Here is a 24305-nt window from a genome sequence, read left to right on the forward strand (position 1 = left end):
GGAGGAGCTAGGATTCAAACCTAAGTGCACCAGCTTCAAATTCTCAACTCTTAACCATCATGCTATTGCTAATTGTAAATATAACTAAATATTGAAATACTCTGATCCATAAGATAAAAAGTAATGAACTAAGAAAAAATATGGCAGTAGGAAATAGCATTTGGATTAGATCTCTGTGGGAGCATTACAGAGTCTTAAGAGTAGTTAGACATAAATAGGATCTTTTCAAGAAAAAAATATTTTTTCATTTATGAAAATGAGAGGCTTTTATCTTAAAGAAAATTTATGTAAAGAAAACAAATTTTAAGTGGAATACATGAGTGTTGTTCCCAACCTTGGCTGCACATTGGACTCCTCTGCGGAACTTTAAAAACTTAACAGATGTCTGGGTTCCACCCCAGATATTCTTACTGAATTGGTGCCAAGTGCAGCCTGGGCATAAGGATTTGTGAAAGCTGCCCAGGTGGCATCACTACAAAAATTGAAGTCTTGAGAGTGGCTTCATGTTAAAGCCTAAGAAGTCAGTATGGAATCAGGGTGTCCTGGGGTTGAAATCACATGTGTGATTTTGGGAGATTCACTTTTCCTTTCTGAGATTATCTTCTTATCTATCCAATGGGGATAATAATAGTGCTTAACTTTGAATTTGTAGAATGCACACAAATCTCTTAACAATGCGTATCATGGTCAAAGATTGAAGGCAGATCGTAGGTGAGGTTTTTTCCTAAATTATGAGACAACAAGGAAAATCAGTAAAGCAAAGCTTTTTTTTTACTGAATTTAATGCTTAATTGATAACTTCTATGAAAACTAAATGATATATATCATATCTATATAATCTATTATTTATCCATCTGTCTATTAATCACTAGCAAACTATGTAGCTTTTTTGGAGTAGAAGTTCATCTTCATTTGCTTAGCACAATCTTATATTCCCAGACACAGTAGAGAGTCAGAAGATGTGCAAATACAAAGAAGGCAGCTTTAAACAATGATTTTCCTATCTCTCCCCTTCTCACTCCCCTTAGAGAATCTTCATAACCCCCCATGTCCCAGTCTTCTGGGATTGATCTCTGCCTTACCTCAATCTTGCTTATTGAAATGTCAGTTAGAAAATCCAAAGCCATTCTTTTGACTATCCTGGAGAAAGCATTTAAATTTGGTAACATGTTAGTCACATTGGACATCATTCTAGGAGGCATAGAACCATGAGTCATTCTTTCTGTGAGGTCTTGTACTGACTCCTGACTTAGAGTCAACATCTGCTTTTCTGATTCTGCTTAATTCCCCATTTCCTGCTGCATAACCATGACCATGTGAAAGTTTCAGGTTTTTGACTACCATAAGCTACTGTTTCCAAGTAATGGCAAGATGAGCAAGTGCTTTAGGAGATATCACTCAAGAATACATGCTTATGAGTTACTGCAAATATCTTGGCTGTTAACCTTTTTCATTGGGCCAGATATATTTAAGAATGTCCTACTTTTTCACTCTATCAGAGTTAAGCAACTCTGGTTAATGTGGACATAGGTCTTTTTCCATTAATTAATATGAAAAGACTACGGTAAAGATGATGCTTTAGGCTTGGCAATAGAGGAATCTTTTCTTTTTAAAAGTCTAATGTATATATACTTAATTTAAAAACTTATAACTGTTAAGTTTCTTTAAAGAAATAATTTAGTTGTTATATATGGCCATTTTCCATGCATTCTACATGTATTAGTTAACATCATGTATGAACTTGATGCTATACAGCTAAAGAAACCAAGAACATCCAATTAGAAACTGATAGAGGTTAAATTTAAATGTAAGCAGGGCAGCCCTGGTGGCACAGCGGTTTAGTGCTGCCTGCAGCCTGGAGTGTGATCCTGGAGACCCTGGATCGAGTCCCATGTCAGGCTTTCTGCATGGAGCCTGCTTCTCCCTTTGCCTGTGTCTCTGCCTCTCATTCTCTCTCTGTGGCTCTATGAATAAATAAATAAGAATCTTTAAAAAATAAAAATAAAAAATAAATAAATGTAAGCAGTCTGATTCCAGAAAATGAGCTCTAACATTATACCCTATCACCAACAGCAAAGGTTTACAAACACAGTAATGCCTTACAGCATGAAACAAATTCCTTTTATTTTTTCCTAGCATTTTATCAATGTCAAATGATAATATTAGGTTCATTATTTCTTTATTTAACTATGTTGAGAGATGCCTTGCAAGGAAGTCCCTGATCATGAAGTTATCCATCATGAAAGTTTTCTTTTTAGTTTTCAAAATAGGCAATCTGAAGCAGTGCTCCTCTGATGTATTTCTTTCGGAGCTCCACTTTCTTTCTGAAAGTCATTTCCCTTGGACAAATTTTTTCAATTAGATAATTTTCTAGTAAAGCTCTAGCTTTATTTCTCAGCTTTTCCAGTGGTTACTCAAAATCTGACATTTTTTTCTGATTGCCTTTTAAAATAAAATCCCAAATTTATGTAATTTTTTTTGCAATAAACTACCTAAATTGGAGCTAGTAATAAATACATCTATGAGCAGTTTCTAAAGGCTCCAACTAATTCTCACATAGAAACATCCTAAATAGAGTAACTCCTCCTCAACTTGGAACCCTCTTTGTTGGTAGGTAATTATTACCTAAATATTATGTACAAAAAGGAAATTGCATTAATCTTTGGAGCTCAAATATCTAGTCTTGCCAACTGCATATGCAGAAATTTCACACAGATCCCCCTGGTATTTCTGCAGGACCATAGGGGTGCCCTTATGAGAATTCACACACCTGTCTTCTGCAGTACCAGATGGCATCCATCAACTCTTTTTCCTTCCTGTTCTGACTTCTCTGTGAAGCTTCTAGAAGTGTAGCATCAAAATGGTTGGTGGCAAAGTGCCTACTGAGAATATTGTAAGAACTTCAAGATGCACATCAAGAGTACTACTATACAAAGCTGTGTCCAAAGCTGCCCCTCCTTGGGAGATGTGCTGAGTTCTGGATAGACAAGGAAGAATGACGCTGTCTCCAGTTCTGCATTGCCTTGTGTCACCTCAGTATAGAAACAGCAATATTTTTACTCAGTGTCTCTTAGAAATAGCAACCTCTTTTCTGGCCCTATGCCATTTTTCATAAAGGGCTTAAAATTTGTCCAAATGATTGGTCAGGGAGCAGATACCCTATAATAAACTCCATTTCTTTTCACCAGTTTTCTCTCCCGTGGGGATCTTTATGAAAACTAACGTTAAAGCTCCTTTCTTAACCTTCTGTGCGATCCTTATCCCCTTGTCCCTGCACAGAAACTGGAATGGCAGTTATATAACTCCACTCAGCAGAAGCATTTATTCCAGGATTTCCTTGTATTTACTTTTCCATGGCTGAGAGCATTTTCCTTCTACCAAATCATGACTCATTTCTGTTGGGGAACAATTAAAAAAGAGAAAAACTGGAAATAGAAATGGGGAAAAAAACAGACAACAGAGTTTAAGAATAGAGGATCTTGTAATTAAACTTGGGAGCTACGAAGGTCAACCAGAGTGTTAGATTTGCAGCCTGAGATTTTTTAGAAATCAATTTTAGGGTGTTCTGTGGAAAAACAGACTACAAACAAACCTTTTGATCTAAAGTCATCCTAGGCTGAGCTGAGATTCTGTAACCCCAAATTTTGGGGAGAGCTGTTGAAAAATATCTTTTAGCATAGCTGGGTATATTACATAAAGAACCCTCATTTTCCCATCTCCCACAAATTACTTGTTTTCAGGACCGTGGAGAGATTACAGAGGATATTAGTAACACCAAACCAAGTATCAAGCAACTATTAACACTTGGGTGGAATCTCAGATCTGGAAAATGAAAACACTTCTAAGCATATATATTTTCTGCAACCAAGACAAAAAACATAAAAAATCTGCATGAAGCTTTTTGTAAGAGAGAATCTAAGGCCAATCTCTAGTGAACAGAAGGATATTAAATGAATAGGATAGAAATGAATTTTAATGGCTCATTATTAGTAATTTTGATGTGCAGAACACCTTTTATACTTTAATGAAATCTTTTTATTTTAGTGATTGTAAAAGTCACTTTGACATGTAACTTTGATCTTCCATATTCTATTTCAGTCAGAGAATTTTATGTTTCTTGATGAATAAGAGAGGGTCTGCTTTTTTCTCTTTACAACTCATCTTCATAGGGTGAATGGCTGGCTATGGGTTTCATAGAATTTTAAATAATTCATCCTTCTGGATTACAAATGATTATATTTTTTTGTGAGTTTAATGAACATCCCATTATCATCAAGGAAATGCTTTATTCTTTTAAGAGGCCTTATGTTTGTTTTAGAAAAATCTGGAACATTGGTCTCCACCATGCTTGTGTGTGTCATAAGAGAATAGTAATAAAGGAGGCACTCAGTGTCAGGATCACCTATCACCATGTGTTTGTTAGAGGGTATGTGATTATGAGAAGGAGAAAGCATCTTGTTGGACACCTCACCACTCATTCCTGATGGGGAGAAAAAGATCCTTTCACCTAGAGTAGTGGTTTAGATGTTAACAGGTAAAACAGCATATCTGTTTTTCCTGCGAACTTCATTAGCATCCAAATAAGAGTGGAGGGCTTGAATTTGTGAGAGAAAAGACAAGGCCAGTAAAGGGAAGTTTCCCAAGGAAAAGGTTTGGGAAAGGAGTTCAGTAGGCAGCAGCGGGAACAGGAGGAATTAAAAAGGGAGAGGAGAGAAATTGAGTAGTGGGAGGGAAGAAGGAGCAAAAGAAAAAAGCCAGTTGCCAAGATCTATAGCCAACCTTTCTGTAGTATGTGACCAAAAATTAAGTCAGTGTTAAAATTCCTGCTGTTCTCTATCTACTGCTCTGTGAAGATCTACCAGATTCTTCCTTATACTCCTATTGTATTTTGGGTGCATGTCTGATACGGAGGAACTAGTGAGGTACAATGCCCTTAGGAACAGTGATGGTAACTGTTCACCTTACAAGGATTCCAGTGGAGACAGGGTTGTGTGCCGTTCCCTTTTCCTCTCACAAACCTAAATAGTTATCCCTGGTTTCCTATGCCAGCGGTTAGAGAAGGCGGAAACTAGAATTCCTGGATAGCAAGGACTATTTAAAAAGACTGAAGGGCAGGTGCTGAAACACCAACAAGTGATAGCAGTCAAGGTGGGGAAGGGCTAGAAGCACTATAAAAAAATGAACGCTAAAGGATGACTAGAGTTAGTCAAAGTGAGGGCTGAAAACCCAACAGAAGTATAAGTTTAATTAAATTTAAGAGAAAATTTACCAGATGTTGAAGGGACGAAAGTGTAGAGGATGGAAAAGAAATTATATATATATATTTAAGATTTTATTTATTTATGAGAGAGAGAGATAGAGAGAGAGAGAGAGAGGCGCAGAGACACAGGCAGCGGGAGAAGTAGGCTCCATGCAGGGAGCCCGATGTGGGAATCGGTCCTGGTCTCCAGGATTAGGCCCTGGGCTGAAGGCGGCGCTAAACCGCTGAGCCACCCAGGCTGCCCTAATTATATATTTTTTGAGCTCAGAGGTGGACATAAACCCCTTGGAGATCACAAGCGGATCCAGGTACCATCTGAGGACGTGTGTGGGCATTTTCTCAGAGTTCCATTAAGAGGCAGAGGAGACTTACCATTATAAAAAAGACAGAGGGAACAGAGCTAGTCAGTTTGAGGAAGATCTTCACAATAAAGACCTGAAGTTATAGATGTTGCATGGTCTTTCATCATGCCTTCTGTGGCATGTGGCCACCCACAACTATTTGAACGAAGGGTGTTACTACTGAAAGAGTGAGCAGTTATTTGGCACACCAAGGATTTAAAGCAGCCTTCCTGTCAGTCAGCCCCTCCCTGCTTTGTCCCCAGGCAGTTCCCTCCTGTGAAAATAAGAAACCCTTAGGCTCTTCTCCTGGGACAGCAGAGAAAAATGTCAATTTAGAGGCAGAATATAGAATCTAAACCCTGAAAGGGATCTTAATGAATTTCTAATGCAATTGTCTCAGAGAAAATATTAGCCCAAAAAAGTAGGTGTTTTTTTTTTTTTTTTAAATACATTGTAACTAAGGAGAGAGGGTGAAAATTCATTTTTTATTCCAGTTGTAGGATAATACCCTCTACCCCTGAGAACTTATGAAGTGGAGTGGAAAACCCCTGAACAAAAATGTTTTTAGATTCCTTGTTATTTACATTATTTCTTCTTGGGGAGCCTGGGTGGCTCAGTTGGGTGAGTGTCTGCCTTCTGCTCATGCTCAGGTCACGATCCCAGGATTCTGGGATGATCAGGCTCCCTGCTCAGAGAAGAGTCTGCTCCTCCCTCTCCCTCTACCTGCCACTCCCCCTGCTTGTGCTCTCTGTCAAATAAATAAAATCTAAAAGTATGTAAATAAATAAATGATTTCTTCTTGCTAAAATCCCCATGAGGTATATGTATTTTTAAACTTTAGCATTAAATTCATACTGGATACTGAGAAACAAATACTCCATTAAAAAAAAAGAAGCAGGAAATGAACATAATAGAAGTAAGTCTGTTGATTTCTAATTAACTGACCAGAGACTCAACAGGCTTATAGATCAGAGGGTGTAGTTGTGGAAAATGATTTTCCATCTCTAAATATTTTATAGATGCTTTTACCTAATATTATTTCCAGAGATACATATTATAGATATGTAGGCAGTTTGCTAAAAAATTACTACTTGAGAGTGAAGTCTGTGTGGTCCTCTCACCACTTAACATGAACTGATGTACATGATTGCATGGTCCTGAAAGAAGCAGGGTATTGTATAATTCTATGTTACTACATATGCTATTCTTAGACCTCCTATTACACTGAGGTCCTCTATAATAATGACAGATGTATGATTCATCAGGTTGTCATAAAAAAGATGAAAAAAGATTTTAGAAAGCAAAAAGAATGTGAACACTGAAAGAATATATATAAATGGAATAAGAAGGAGGCCTCAGGATTTTGTGATTAAATCCATCAAAAAATATTGACTTAGCCTTTTAACCTTTTATTTAACCTTAATTCCACAAATAGCTAGTTTTTTTTTTTTTTAACTTTTATTTATTTATGATAGTCACACAGAGAGAGAGAGAGAGAAAGGCAGAGACATAGGCAGAGGGAGAAGCAGGCTCCATGCACCAGGAGCCCGACATGGGACTTGATCCCCGGGTCTCCAGGATCGTGCCCTGGGCCAAAGGCAGGCGCCAAACCGCTGCGCCACCCAGGGATCCCTACAAATAGCTAGTTTTAAGTGGCTTATCGTTATGTGTATGTGTCTTTATTTTAAATTTAAATTCAGAGCTACCTAATATTGAATTTTATTGAATGGTGATTGCACCCGTCAGTGTTCCAGCATGAAACAATTCCATTCACATGGCTCAGCTAAAATTTACTGAAAGGACTGATTATAGAAGTGTGGCAGCAGTAAGGAAGCCACCCCAGAAAGTGAGAAAGTAAGGTAGGGGGAGCCAAAGATAATCAACAATGAAAAGCTGTTACTACCGCCTGGAGAGTAATATACTAAAGCCTAATAAAAAGAGCCATGGATAAAGTGACCCCTAAACTCTTAGGGGTCATAGTCAATGAAGGGATGCAAGCAGTGACACAAAACATTGAGCTGACATGTGGAGTAGGGAGAGGGGGAATGGAGTAGGAGGGTGATTATAGGGAAAGGAAAAAATTACTCCAGTTCTCCCTTTCTCCTTTCAATCTTTGATCTCTTGCCCATGCCTTCCTTTAGCCAAACCCACTAGAAACCAGAAAGCAAAAAACCTGGGTAATATATTCTCCGAGAGTCTACTGCTTGGGACACACAGCGAGACAGGAAGATGTGGAGAATGGATCTGAAAAGAGAGAGAATGACCACTGTGATCTCAGATGTTAAGAATCACATAGCACTTTCTACTGATCCAAGCCAGCAGAGAGATGATGAGTGAAAGCATGCTTACCTAGTGCAGAAGGAGGGCAGTGAAGGATTCCATTACCAATATGGTCTTTCTAGTCAGGAACATGTTCATAAAAAAAAAAAAATTGCAGAGAGCAGATATATCTATTTACGTAGTCAAGAGTGCTGAAATTATTTTTTTTAAAAAAGATGTAAAAGTGATTTCTTCTATATAAAATTCATTCACATTTCCATGAACAAGACGTATTTATATTGCTATCAGTTTTCTGCAATTTACAGAGTTGTAAAATAGCTCAAAGATGAAAAGGTGAAGTCAGGATAGCCTGGGGTAACCCCTGATTTCTTTAGTTATTTCAACACCTTTCATAAGTTAATCAAGATCAGAAAATTAATAAATTACTCATAAGTTACTCTTTGAAATCAGTTCCCATGTTGAAATATTTGTCCCCTTTTTGGTTTTTAGCCCTCAGTACTTAATCAGTTATATTTTTATTGTAACACTTTCTTTACTGAAAGGTTTAGCAAGAATAATGCATTCGTTTATCTCTTCCCCCAGATATGCAGTGGCACCCTGTCCCTTATCTCATACTGTTCATGTTTCCTTTACATCTTCTAGGTTTGTGTCTCTTGCTTATCCCCAATAATCTTTCAACCTTATAAGCAAGGATAGCCCTTAAGGAGAACTTATGCATTCCATGCTGTCTCTCTGCCCGAGTTCTCAGAAGTCGCTCCCTCTTCTTCCCATCCATCTGGATATTATTATTATTTAGTCTTCAGGGTAACTACTAGTCGTCTTTTCCATCTGACTACTGAATGCTCTAGGTTACTCTTGGATATACTGAATTGGGTTTTTCATTGTTTTCTAATCATCTCGTATGTTTTCATTTTATGTTTTTAACTAAATGTGGATCATATTGTGATAGAGCCCGAACTGTGAGTTTGTTTGCCAGTACAACCAATTTAAAATTGAATTTGAACATTTTTTTAAAAAAGATTTTATTTATTTATTCATGATAGACCTAGAGAGAGAGAGAGGCAGAGACACAGGCAGAGGGAGAAGCAGGCTCCATGCCAGGAGCCCGACGAGGGACCCGATCCTGGGACCGCAGGATCGTGCCCTGGGCCAAAGGCAGGCGCCAGACCACCGAGCCACCCAAGGATCCCCGAATTTGAACATTTTTAAAAGAATACACTCCCTCCTTCCTTTTCCTGAACTATCTCCATACACTGTCATTATACATCTGGGCATTTTTACTATTGTGCTCTTTTCCTGTATCCACAGGCATTTGACTTTGGTACCTTGTTACAGAGATCGACGAAACAAGCTATTTGCTATCAGGAGCCTAGTTTTATACTGAACTTACTTCCTTTTTGCATCTGTGGCTTAGCTATGTGAGTGCGTGTGTTTGCATATGGATTGATTGTTTTTATAAGTCAATCAGGAATATGCCCTTTGGCTGTGTGAAAAGTTAGTGATAGTAACATGAGTTCACATTTGTATATTCTGAAGCTTTCAAGTATTTGTATATACATTTTCCTATTAAAATCCCATAATTATCTGATTGTCTCCATTTTACAGATGAGCAAACTGAGTTCCGGATAAATTAAATGCTTTGCTAAAGCTCACACAACTGGTAAGCAATAGGTCTACTTGTTTTTAAATCATGTGAAGAAATTCAAGTAAATGAAAAGTCATGCATGTGGTCTTGTTTCTAATAGAAAGGAAAATTGCATTTAAACAGTGCTATAGGCATTTTAGTAGGTTATTTTGCTAGAGCACTGAGAAAATAGTAGGAAAACCTTTAGTTTTGCAAATAATCTGAAAGCATTTTATCTGTAAACATACTATTTGGTCTGTGAAATGAGCATCACCTCTACCCCCATTTATTTATTCTATTCTATTTCCTGATTGCTTTTGCTCATATTCCACTGTTCTTTTTCTCACAAGGTTAAAAAGAACACGTGCAGCTGTCTACACAGAGCAGACTCACACATACACATGAATTTAATTTTAAAAAGGCCAAAAAATAAGAGGACCAACTAAATATGTTAGATTTTGATTAGCTCCACTATTAAGAATTCATTAGATATACTGAAATATTACTTTTAAGGCTGTCCTTATTTCTGAGGATACCATATTAGACATAGAGTATTTATTTTTCATAACTGACATAATCTAAACTTGAAGTATTTCCTAACGATATTAAAATAGATTACATTAGGGTGTCTGGGTGGCTCTTTCGGTTAAGCATCCAACTCTTGGTTTGGCTCAGGTCATGATTTCAAGGTCCTGAGATCAAGCCCCACATGGGGCTTCAAGCTGGGCATGGAGCCTGGTTAAGGTCCTCTCCCCCCCCCCCCACTGCACTCCCTCCCCAACGTACACACTCTTCTCTCTCTCTCTCTCTCTCAAAAAAAAAAAAAAAAAGAAAAAGATCATATAAAATTTTGTGTACCCCTGCAAAAAATTGGAAACAAGTTGACTGTTGAATTTATTAGAAATGTAAATGAATTAAGGAAATGGAGGTTCTGAAAAGCATGGAAATCAACGAAACTTTTTCTGAGTATGATTTGATTAATTCACAAAACATTTCTTATTTAGAAATACATTTAATTTAGTCAACATCACAGGGAAGAAACTACTTCGCCACAATTGAATTTTCTTAATAACTAAAACTTCCTATTTAGAGGACCAACACTTTAATTTTATTATGGATAACAGTATTTCCTAAATATATCATACTCTATATGACTTCTTAAATAGCACTTTACACACATCATTATAACATGGCTCATGATTATGAAATTGATGTGTATACTCTGTTATAAACACAGCTTCAAAAAAAAACAAAAACAAAAAAACACAGCTTCAGGAACTATTATGATGTGAAGGGTTATTTATTCCTCAACTAAATGGTCCCAAACTGCTAATATATTTGAATGCCTTCATTTGTCTTTTTAAAATTCCTTTCCCCCCTAAATTTTTAATAAACATTCTAAATATACAACAAAGTTGAAAGAATTTTATGGTAAACACCCATATACCTAAAGCCTCGATTTTACTAATGACATTGTACTATAGAATGTACTCACTTTCTTATAGATCAGCGCATCAATGCATCCCTCTATCCATTCATTCATCCACTTTATTTTTAAAATTCATTTCACAGTAATTACAGATATGTTAGTATGCTTCTCTCTGAAAAATGCAGCATGCATATCATTAATTAGAGTTCAATGTTTGATGTAGTTTCTTCTGAGGTAAAATTTATATAACAATGACACAGAAATCTTAGGTATACAATTGCTGAGTTTTGGCAAGTACATATACTCACCTAAACCCTATCAAAATTTCATTTTGTAGTTTTTTTTTAGTTTTTAAAAATTGTAGTAAATATACAAACTATAAAATTTACCATCTTAGCCATTTTTAAGTGTACAGTTCCGTGGTATTAAATGCACTCGTAATGTTATATGACCATAACTACTACCCATCTGCAGAACTTCTACATCTTGAAAAACTGGAAATCTATACAGGTTGTTAAACAATAACTCCCCATTCACTCTTCCTCTCAGCCACCATTCTATTTTCTGTTTCTGTGATTTTAACTACTTTCATTACTTCCTATAAGCAGAATTACATAGTATTTGTCTTTTAGTCACTGAATTATTTCATTCCGTGTAATGTCCTCAAGCTTCTTTCATGTTGTAGATTTATGTCAGAGTATCTTTCCATTATAAGTTAACAATAAATATTCTATTATATGTATATACATATTTTGTTTTTTCATCTGTTGATGAATATTTGGTTGCTTCCACATTTTAGTTATTCTGAATAATGGTGCGATGATATATATATTTCTTTGAGACCCTGCTTTCAGTTCTTTTGGGTATATATCCAGAAGTAGGATTGCTAGATCATATGAAAATTCTATTCTTAAATTTTTGAGGAATTGCCCTATTGTTTTCCACTCAGCTGAACCATTTTACATTCCCATCAACAGAACACAAGAGATCCAGTTACTCCATATCTTTACTAGTATTGTTATTTTCTGATTTTTTTGATGGTGGATATCCTAATGAGTGTGAGATGGTGTCTCATTGTAGTTTTGGTATGCATTTCTTTATGGTTAATCATATAATCTTTTCATGTGCTTTTTGGTCATTTGTATATCTTCTTTGGACAATGTCTATTCATGGCTTTTTGCTCATTTTTGAATTGGGTTTTTGTGGGATTTTTTTTTGAGTTTCAGGAATTCTCTATATATTTTGGATATTAATCTCTTATCAGATATATGATTTGCAAGTATTTTACTCCATTCTATGGATTGTCTTTTGATGCACAAAGTTTTAAAATTTTCATGAAATCCAATTTTTTTTTTTTACCACCTGTGTCATTAGTGCCATATCCAAAAAATTATTGTCAAATCCAATGTCATAAGTTTTTTGTCCTATATTTTCTTTTAAAATTTTTAGGGTTTTTTAGGTCTTACATTTAGGTCTTTGATACATTTTGAGATAATTTTTGTATATGGTGTTAGGTAAGTATTCAAGTTCATTCTTTTGCATATGGATAGCCAGTTTTCCCACCATCATGCGTTGAAAAGACTGTCCTTTCCCCACTGAATGGTCTTGACACCCTTGTTAAAAATCATTTGACCATTTTGTGAAGGTTTTTTCTGTACTCTCTTTTGTTTGGGTTATTCAAGATTTCTTGATATTCCACATGAATTTTGGATTTCTATTTCTATAAGAATTGTCATTGGGATTTTGATAGAGATTGCATTGAATCTGTACATCACTTTGTGTGGTACTGAATATTAAAGATGTGTTTCCATTTGTTTATGTCTTTGTTAATTTCTCTCAACAATATTTTGTAGTTTTCATTGTGTAAGATTTTCATCTCCTTGGTTAATTCCTAAGTATTTTACTCATTATTTGTCTATTAAGATTTCCTATTTCTCCATGGTTTAATCTTGTTAGTCTTGTGATCTAGGAATTTGTCTATTTCATCTAGGTTATCCAATTTGTTGACATAGTAGTAATGTCCCCACTTTCATTGTCTATGTTACTGTCCTGTTTTGTGTTTAATTTATTTTAGTGAAAAATTTAAATTCCTTTCTGGGAATGCACAGAAATGCATTAGTATCTCATGTTATATAGAAACAAAAAAATACAATTATAAACTGTTGTTACAGTAATACTAGCTTTATAATTGGCCATGAATTTACTTTTCTTGAGATCTTTATTTCTTCATATAGCTTCAAGTTACTGTCTAATATCCTTTCATTTCAACCTGCAAGACTCTCTTGGAGATTACTTACAGGGAAGGCCTAATGGTAATAAGTCCTTCAGATTATATCTGATAATTTCTCTAACATTTAGGAAGGTCAGTTTTGCCAGATACAGGATTCTTGGTTGAAAGTTTTTCTTTGAGGCTTTGAACATATTTGGTCCATGCCTACTGGCCTCAAAAGTTTCTGATGGGAAATCTGATAATCCTATTGAGGATTCCTTGTATGTGATAACAGTTACTTCTCTCCCTGCTTCAAGATTCTGTTTTTTGAATGATTGAATAAATGTATCTTGTTGTGGGTCTCTGAGTTCATCTTATGTAGAATTCCTTGATCTTCTTAGATGTTTATATTTATGCCTTCATCAAATTTGGAAAGTTTCAGCCATTATTTTTCAGATATTCTCTCATCTCCCTCTTTCATTCACTCTCACTCTTGCTCTTGTTCTTGTTCTTGCTGTCTCTCTCTTTCCTCCTAGGACTCCCACATTCTTTCTTATGGACGAGTAATATTCTATTGTATATATACATATGCCACATCTTTTTTATCTATTTACGTAGCAAAGAAATTTGGGTTGCTTCTATATCTTGGCTATTGTAATTAATGCTACAATAAATATAGGGGTGCATATATCTTTTCAATTTAGTGTTTTTATTTTCTTTGGGTAAATATCCAATAGTGGAATCACTGGATCATATGGTATTTCTGTTGTTAATTTTGGGGGAACTCCATACGGTTTCCCACAGTGTTTACACTAATTTACATTCCCACTAACAGTACATGAGTGTTCTCTTCTCCATAGCCTCATCAGCATTTGTTATTTCTTGTCTTTTGGATACTAGCCATTCTGACTGATGTGAAGTGATAACTCATTATGGTTTTGATCTTCATTTTTCTGATGATGAGGTTATGGGATATTATTTTTATAAGTATATATAGGTTACATATTTATATAAATATATATGCCTCTGTGCCAAGGGTCACCTGAGGCATAAATAAGGTTTCTCAAATCTTTTCTGAGCCTGAGCCTTTCTCTGGGCACGCACAGTCACTTTGTAATTTTCTCCATATTTGCAGTTGCTCTTGAATGTCCTAGTTTTTAATGTTCCATTTTCAAAAGGGAAAAAAGAAAAACAAAGTGGGGGTAAAGGTTGCCAGCTCTTTAAATTTCCAGAAGTCACTTCAGCTGGAGGATGAAGAGTGTGTGTGCAAAAATGACTGCCCATTTTTTTGCACCTTTGTCATCAGGACCAGCAGTCAGAGACCACATCCCTGATGTTTGATCCCCTCAGTCCATCCCTGAGGACTGGGCACTTTATGTCTACCTTGGCTCCTTCAAGTTGTGTGTGAACTGCTCCAGGAATAATCGTGTGGCTGTCTACCACAGGGTTGGAGAAAAAGGGGCTGGGAAGCTGCTTCTGTGCTGAGATAACATTGACTAAAATTCACTAAAATTTACTGTCCAAGCCTTTTCCTGGAAGTTGCTAGCCTTCAGTAAACTCCAGATTTCTAAAATAGTTACATTGGACAGATTTGACAGTGCAATTGTTGTTTAGAAGGGAGACAGATTCCTGGTGCTTCCTATTCTGTTACCTTCCTAGAATCCTCTACCTCCCTCATTTACTTTTGATAGTATTTCTGACTCTTCCCTTATTTGTCTTTTTGTTCTTTTTTGGGGAAGTCATTCTTAAATATATCCTAAATGGAGCTCAATGCCCCTGACAATGTTTTATGTTCCTTCCTGAGGAAAACTTTTTAAAATTTTCTACTTGGTAAATGTGAATATAAGATTTTAGACTGAAAGAAGAAATCAAGCTAAATAAATAACCTGGAAAAAAAAAACCAAGTAAATATAAAATATTTTCATAATAGACTTCTAAAAATCTAATACAAAATTAAAATTTCACAAATAATTAGCAAGTAATTCAGTCTTCCCAAGAAAGTATGAAATGATAAAAAATAACCCCTCCCTTTCCCATTTTTACCACTCAAAAGTTTCTTTCTCCAAAGGTAACTATTGCTATTACAACTTTTCTGAAGTCCTTGAAAAAATATGCATGTAATAGCATATGTATAAAAAAGTAATATACATTACATAAATAATAGTTATATATAATTTTTAATCTTTACTTGAATGTAGTTATAGTATGCACGTTGTCTGTACTTCTGATATGATAGTGTTATTTCCATAATGGTAAATAATGATACTAACATTACATACAACCTAATCTATTTAAGTACTGATTTAAAAATGGACATTTAGATTGTTTCCAGATTATTTTAGCCAATGCGTGCATTCACCAAATTACTAGCAGCAGTATTACTGGGCCAAAAGTTATTTTTTTTTTTAAAGATTTTATTTATTTATTTGTTCATGATAATCACAGAGAGAGAGAGAGAGAGAGAGAGAGAGAGGCAGCGACACAGGCAGAGGGAGAAGCAGGCTCCATGTATGGAGCCCGACTTGGGATTCGATTCCGGGTCTCCAGGATCGCGCCCTGGGCCAAAGGCAGGCGCCAAACCGCTGCGTCACCCAGGGATCCCCAAAAGTTATTTTTAAAATTAAGAATTGGGATCCCTGGGTGGCTCAGTGGTTTAGCTCCTGCCTTCAGCCCAGGGCGTGATCCTGGAGTCCCGGGATCAAGATCCACATTTGGCTCCCTGCATGGAGCCTGATTCTCCCTCTGCCTGTGTCTCTGCCTCTCTCTCTCTCTCCCTGTGTCTCTTATGAATAAATAAAATCTTTAAAAAAATAAAATAAAATAAAGAATTTACTTTTCTGTGAATAGTGAATAGTACTTTGATACTATCTATTAACAGAGGGCCTTCTAAACTTCAAAACTTGGAAAAACCTCAGAGGAGATGAATTAAAATATGACTCTCCCCAACAGTGTAAGTACAAATCAAATTACTATATTATTAAAATTGATTGAGGAAAATATTTGCCCAAAATAAAAATCAATACCTTATAGTATACAGAATCCTGGGGTTATAGTACCCAGTCCTCTCACCTGGCAGGGAATGAGGATTGCAGAGTGAGTGGGACATCTGAAAGTTTCCTTGGCCACATGGGCTTTGTGGAGCCAAGGGGGTAGGCAGGGAGTGTGTTCCTTACTGGAAGGTATAGATTTCTTACTGGAAGATAAAATCAAGGGAGCATAGAAAAGAATCAAACCTGAGGAAGAAGGGAAGGTAGTAAGCTATAAAATGTTGCCCCCAAAAGTTACATACATAGGAGAAAACCCAGAGGAAGATAGCTTTAGAGTGTGGAGCCAAGGTAGTAACTGTATATACTCAGTCTGCTTTAGCAAGATTCTCAAGAGAACTAATTAAGTTTAAATAAATGAGGAAGACAGGCAGCTCTTAATTTATTTAAAATTAAGTTTAAATAAATGACGCAGTGGTTTAGCGCCACCTGCAGCCTGGGGTGTGGTCCTGGAGACCCGGGATCGAGTCCCACGTCGGGCTCCCTGCATGGAGCCTGCTTCTCCCTCTGCCTGTGACTCTGCCCCTCTCTCTCTCTCTCTATGAATAAATAAATAAAATCTTTAAATAAATAAATAAATAAATAAATAAATAAATAAATAAATAAATAAATAAATAAATAAATAAAATAAAGAAGGCAAACACATGTAAATAGACAAAACAACAACAAAATAAAGGACACAAGGAAACACATCACCAAAGAGGTGATGTAATTGGAATTACCATTTGAAAGAAGATTCAGCCTTTGCAAAAATTTAATAAAATACATTGAGATAATGACATGCTTTTATTTATTTATTTTTGCTTGTCAGTTTGTGTCTCTTTTCTATCATTTACCTATTGCCTTAATAATTTGTATAACAAACCACTCAAAACTTAGTGGTTTAAGAAAACAACCATTTATTCCTTTTCCCATATTAGTTCTGCCAACTGGACAGTTGGGCAGTGCTGATTGTCAGTATTGACTGTGCTAAATAATTCTGGTTTTGGTTGGGTTTCACTGACAAGATTAGCAGTTTCCATGCTCTTGACTTGGACGTCCTTGGCTTTCTTCACATGTTTCATCCTCCAGCAGGATAGCCTGGTGATTGCATGGATTCAAGAGAGGAAGCAAAAATGCACCCTTGCTTTTTTTGCTTTCATTGAGTTTGTTGGTATCCTATTGGGCAAAGCAAGTCACACGGCCAGGTTCAGGGTCAGTATGGAAGGGCACTATCAAAGGGTGTGGTTACAGAGAGGTCTGAAACGTTGGGATTATTAATGCAGTTATTTACCATTTATTCCCTCTTGCTTCTGGGCCTTTCCCCATGCCTATATAATTTTATATCATTCTTTACTTTTCTCATCCCCTTACCAATAGCTATTTAGCCTTCAGACCTCAGCTTCAGTGTCATTTCTTAGTAGTCTTCTTGCCCCCCTTTCCTCTCCTACCATTGGGTTAAGTGCCAGTACTGTGTGCTATTATAGCATGCTGCACATTTCTTACCATATTTCTTATTGGATTGGATTCTCTTTTAGGATGGGACCCATGGCTTGGTTTTAGAATTGCTAAAGTAATTTTATATGGATTCTCAGGAAGACTTTAGCTTAGAAAAATTACTACAGTATTTCCTAAGTATATGTAAATAACATTTTCATTTATAAATTAAATGACTAAAAGTAACTTTAAATGTTGTCTTTAATTATTTAAAATGAATATAAAACTTAAAATTCTCAAAACGTAGAGGTGAAATATTACATATCAAATGGGTGCTCAAAGCACATCTTATAGATCAAATATTATTTTTCTGGGGCCGAAGAATCTGTCCTGATCTGTGTTTTTTTTTCTCTTCATCTTTAATTTGAATTGTGTTGCAGCATTATTATGAGTAAAGGCATGAGAATCCTGTTAACGTGACTCTGATGTTTTTGGGTAGTAGGAGCACAGAACAGCTGATCCCTGTCATAGGTTTCCAGGTGGAGTGGCATAAACTGGCCATGTTGACCGTTATGTGATTAAAATGAAGGTCTCTTGGATGGTTAGTTTGAAAGGGTAGCTGGATTGTTTTATAAACATCTAAGAACTCAGTCTCCCTAAAACACAAGCCTCATATTAGTTCCACAGGAGAGTGAAGGAAATGGATGTGTGAAGAGTTCTTATCTCTTTTTCTTTACATCAGAGAACTCATAGTGAAAACAAACTCCTGGCCATGAAGGAGACAGTTAGACTTAAAGATACAAAACTTTTGGAGAAGATTGAAGGATTTAGGTTAACTATAAATATAAAATAAAGGCACACTGTTTGAGGGAGAGGTCAATAAACTTCAAATACATTGAAAGGTATTGGTGCAATTTCTTTCCTCAAGGTCCTAAAAAACTGAACAGATATATTTTTTAAATGTGTTTGAGATTTTCTCAGTTGTAAGCCAGGAACATATATTTTTCAGATCAATTTCCATCATTATTGAGTACCTTAGTTTATCATTTTTTTATCTTTAAGGTTAAGTTTTCTAAAATGTACCTGGAATTTATTCCAGTCAGGTATGGTATAATAGCAGAATGAAAATGATTGTCATGGAGGAAGAAGTTCATGCAGGTTCACATGGGAAAGACCAGGGATGGTCAGGAGGTGGATTTAGATAAAAATCTTCTGAGCTAGCCCATAAGGGTTTATGAGTTCCCTGATACATTAAATTCAGTTCAAGATGGGTATCCTCTTGACAGGGATACTGTAGTTGAAAAATTTATGTGGATGATTTGACTATGAGAATAAGTCTCATTTCAATTTTTTCAATGAATTAATGTCTTTAGATGACAATGATCCATCCCAATCTGGATCTATTATAGCATTATGGTTCATCACATTAATTAACACTTGAGAATGTATTATGTTGGAATATTCCTTAACTGTTCTATACTTGTAGGCATCATCTTTCCAACCAGATTATAAATTACAGGTTTTAAGAAATCTGTTTCTTGATAGAGATGCACTAAATAAATATTACTTGAATTGAGAAATTGTCACTGAGATCTTTGGCAAAGACTGGGGGAAAAAATCACACTAAAAAAGTTGATTTCTTAAGTGATGCTGTCACTGTTGATATTTCACCCCTCTTTTATGCTTCTTCAAGGAACACAACCTCTATTAATAAAATCACCCTCCTTCAAGTAAGTTGCTTGATCCAAGTTGACAAACTTGTGTCTTGGGCTGTTGAACAATATTAAGATAGTCAATTAGCCCAAAGAGTAACATTTTTAACTGTATGTTTTTCTCTTGGGTCTTTCAGAGTAAAGATAAGAGTCATTTAAAGTCATTTAAGTTTGATTTTGTTTTCATTAACTCTCTTTAATTGCAAAAAGCCCTGCTATAGCATTAAAGATGAGTCCCGGATGTGCTGTGTATACTCCAAATGGAGGTATAAATAATAGCTTCAAACACTTATGAATAGTCTCCAGGCATAAAAATATGGCCTTGATTTAACTTGAATTATGTAGATGACTACATAAAAATGAATTGATATTTTTCTTTAAGTAATGAGATATAATTTCTGTCATATTTATAAGCTCATTAAATGCCTGCTTGATTTAATTTTGTATTGTTTCCCCCAGTTCCTGACTTTTTAAAAAATGGTTTTAAAATTTATTTTTAACTATAAAAATAACTGACTGAATATTATTTTTCCATTTAAAGATAGTAAACCAAAAGACTATGTACTCAGTTAAAAATCCCAGTCTCTTCCCTTAAGGTGACCACCTTATCAGTATTATTTTCTGTATAATTTAGAGACCTATAAATGCATATAGAAAAATGTTTTGTGGTTATTTGCATAATATTGTATATATTTCTCTGTAACTTTCTGCAATTTCTTTGGGAATTGTTGCATATCTCAATATATTTTCATATTACTTTTTACTATAGCATTGTACTTTACATGATGCTATAGGTTGTTTAGCCTATTCTTACTAATAGAAATTTTGATTATTTATTTATTTTTTAAAGATTTATTTATTTATTTATTCAGAGAGAGCGAAAGAGAGGCAGAGACACAGGCAGAGAGAGAAGCAGGCTCCACGCAGGGAGCCCGATGTGGGACTCGATCCCGGGTCTCCAGGATCACACCCCGGGCTGCAGGCGGCGCTAAACCGCTGCACCACTGGGGCTGCCTGATTATTTTGTTTTTTATTGTATATTCTCCCATTTGCAAATATGTATATAATTATCTGGGATAGATACTGCTGTATTTCTCAGTATCCATACCATTTAGATATTAACAGATTGGTCAATGTGGCTATATTAATTAAACTTCTACCATCAGGTTATTAGTTTATTCTTTACTACATACATCCTCAGAAATATTTGATATTGTCTATTTTATCGTTTTTGCCAACCTAGTGGGAAAAAATAGCTCATTATGATCTAATTCATACTTTCTCTTTTGTGAATTTACTCACAATAGAGTGTTTATTTGCTGCTTGTCTTTTTGATTATGTATTCTAGAAATAATTTCTTTATCTGTTTAACATATTTTCTCCTTGTTTTACATTTATCTTTTAACTTTATTTAAGATGTATTTGATCATGCAGATTTTAAATTTTAGACATAGTTTAAAAATTTTCTGTGTAACTCTGCATTTAATGTTTTGTTTTTGAAGGCTTTCTTGACCTAAAGGACATAAACAAATTAACCTATGTTGTAAGTTTAATGTTTCTATAGTTCTTTTCAGATTTTTCTATCTAGAAATTTAATCCATAGAGAGTTTGTTTTTGTAAATAATAAGATGTTCTAATTTTATTTTTTCCCATATGAATAACCTGGTTATTAAATGTATTGATTGACTAGGTTATATTTCTTACTGATATGAAATGTTTTTACTATCTCTTAACTTCAAATAAACAGACAAGTATATTTCTGTCTGCTCTATTGATATATTTGTCTGATACTCATCAAAACCAAAATATGTTTAAACTCTTATTATTTTATAGCCTGTTTTATATTTCAGTAGAACAAATCTTTTCTCATTTTTCTCTTCAAAACTTTTGGCTTGGCTTTTCTATTTGGTTTTCTTGGAGTAAAATTGGTAATTAATTTGCCAAGTTTTGTTTAAAAAAATGTTCAGATTCTCATTGAGTTTGCATGGAGAATTAATGTCTTTAAAATGTTGAATATTTTTCCAGAGCATATTCTGTGTCTCCATTTATTTTGTAATATCCTTCATTTGAGTTTTATATTCTTTTTAAAAAATTATTTATTTATTTATTGGAGAGAGAGAGCATACATAGGAGCACACATTAGCACACACACAAGTGAGGGGTAGGGGCTGGAAGAAACAGACTCCTACTGAGCAGGGAGCCTGAAAGAGCTCCATTTGGAAACCTGGGTCATGACCTGAGCTGAAGGCAGAGGGTTAATCAAGGGAGCCACCCACGCACCCCCTGAGTTTTGTGTTCTTATTGAATCTTTCTTCTTAGATGTATTGCTATGAATTTTTTTAATATATTGTTGCTATTTTATTTTATTTTTTTATGTGATTTACAACTCAATTCTTAATTTTAAGCTTTTTTAAAATAATAAATTTATTTTCTATTGGTGTTCAATTTGCCAACATACAGAATAATACCTAATGCTCATCCCGTCAAGTGCCCCCCTCAGTGCCCACCACCCAGTCACCCCAACCCCCCACCCTCCTCCCCTTCCACCACCCCTAGTTCGTTTCCTAGAGTTAGGAGTCTTCCATGTTCTGTCTCCCTTTCTGATATTTCCTACCTATTTCTTCTCCCTTCCCCTCTATTCCCTTTCACTATTATTTATATTCCCCAAATGAATGAGACCATATAATGTCTGTCCTTCTCCGATTGACTTATTTCACTCAGCATAATACCCTCCAGATCATCCACGTCGAAGCAAATGGTGGGTATTTGTCATTTCTAATGGCTGAGTAATATTCCATTGTATACATAAACCACATCTTCTTTATCCATTCATCTTTTAATGGACACCGAGGCTCCTTCCACAGTTTGGCTGTTGTGGACATTGCTGCTAGAAATATCGGGGTGCAGGTGTCCTGGCGTTTCATTGCATCTGAATCTTTGGGGTAAATCCCCAGCAGCGCAATTGCTGGGTCGTAGGGCAGGTCTATTTTTAACTCTTTGAGGAACCTCCACACAGTTTTCCAGAGTGGCTGCACCATTTCACATTCCCACCAATAGTGTAAGAGGGTTCCCTTTACTCCGCATCGTCTCCAACATTTGTGGTTTCCTGCCGATGACATGATACTCTACATAGAAAACCCAAAAGACTCCACCCCAAGATTGCTAGAACTCATACAGCAATTTGGCAGCGTGGCAGGATACAAAATCAATGCCCAGAAGTCAATGGCATTTCTATACACTAACAATGAGACTGAAGAAAGAGAAATTAAGGAGTCAATCCCATTTACAATTGCACCCAAAAACATAAGATACCTAGGAATAAACCTAACCAAAGAGGTAAAGGATCTATACCCTAAAGACTAGAACACTTCTGAAAGAAATTGAGAAAGACACAAAGAGATGGAAAAATATTCCATGCTCATGGATTGGCAGAATTAATATTGTGAAAATGTCAGTGTTACCCAGGGCAATATACACGTTTAATGCAATTCCTATCAAAATACCATGGACTTTCTTCAGAGAGTTAGAACAAATTATTGTTGCTATTTTAAATGGATTCCTTTTTAGTAATGTATTTATAAATTGATTCTTACTGCATAGGAAATTCACCAATCTTATGTTTTTTTTTTCTGTATTTACTTACTTGATTGAAATATTACATTAATTCTATTTTGTTTGAAATACTATTTTCTTAGACTTGTTAAATAGAGTAACAGATTGGAAATATTATTTCTTTCCACTTTTTCTACCTATGTGTTTTTTGGTTTTTGTTTTTGGTCTTAATGCACTGGCACATATCATAGTGACAAATACCATTTCCTTGAAGGTTTCTCAATTTATAATAGAAGGTCCTTGGTACCTCTTTTTGTTAGCTTTGAGTCTTTTTTTTTTTTTTTTTTTTTTTTTTTTAGCTCTGAGTCTTAACAGCACTTCTGGAACTCAGCATAAGGCACATATACTTCTCTAGTCTGGAACAGCTTACATTATATAGGATATATCTGTTTCTGAAAGCTTAGTAGAACTTGACAGTAGTAACTTATATTTTCATGGGTGGTTTTGAGAGAGTTTATCTGTCTTTTTTTTTTTTCCATTGTGAGTAGATTGCTTATTCTTCATGAGACTAATTTTTGATTTTTCTAAAAATTTTGAATTTAGATATAACTTCAAATTTACATGTAAAGATATAGATGGTAATTATATATATATTTTTAAAGATCTATGGATATAGATAGTTCTCCTTATAGTTCCTAAATTGTTATTGAAGGAGGTCATCCAGAGGATGGTGAGTAACAGTTGACTTGTGAGCTGTATTCATGGAGGCTGCTAAGCCCTTCCCTGTCTTTGGACTGTACAGTCTGCCCACTCTTGCCATATTGGGAGTCATTTTCAACGTTTCAGCCTTGAGAGAGCAATGTATTGCTGAGACCATCTGGAAGGTATACATGACTGAACCCAGTTAAGGCGTCTATACAAACTTTTGAGATTCTGGAGGGCAGATGTGGAGATTTACTTGTATTGCAGCCACCCAAGAGAAGCCATGAGTGGCTGCAATACAAGTAAATCTCCACATCTGTCCTCCAGAATCTCAAAAGTTTATATAGAGGCCTTAACTGGGTTCAGTTAGTGCCCTTGCTCATTAAACCTGTCACTAACTTATCTGGAGCGATCTGCCTTTTTCTTTGGTCTCTCCTTGCCCCTCCATGTATGGGGTCCAAGCAAAACCAGCCATTATTCATTTAATTTCTTCTTTTTTAAAAAAAATCAAATTTGCTGAAGGTTTATCTCTGTTACCTAGTGGCTACTACAGCCAGCGCCATGTTCTAGAAAATCATGATCACATTATCCATTGCTCTTTCTTCCATGTTCTCTCTTATCCCATTCACTTTTTACGCCCTTGCCTTCATTTAACCCTCTTCCTTACTTTTTTCCTCCTTTATATGTGGGAATTTGGGTTTTAATTGGGTGCAATAACTCCCAAAGTGTTCCCCCA

Source organism: Canis lupus, chromosome 22, assembly GCF_048164855.1.
Source record: "Canis lupus baileyi chromosome 22, mCanLup2.hap1, whole genome shotgun sequence".
Classification (NCBI taxonomy): Eukaryota; Metazoa; Chordata; class Mammalia; order Carnivora; family Canidae; genus Canis; species Canis lupus.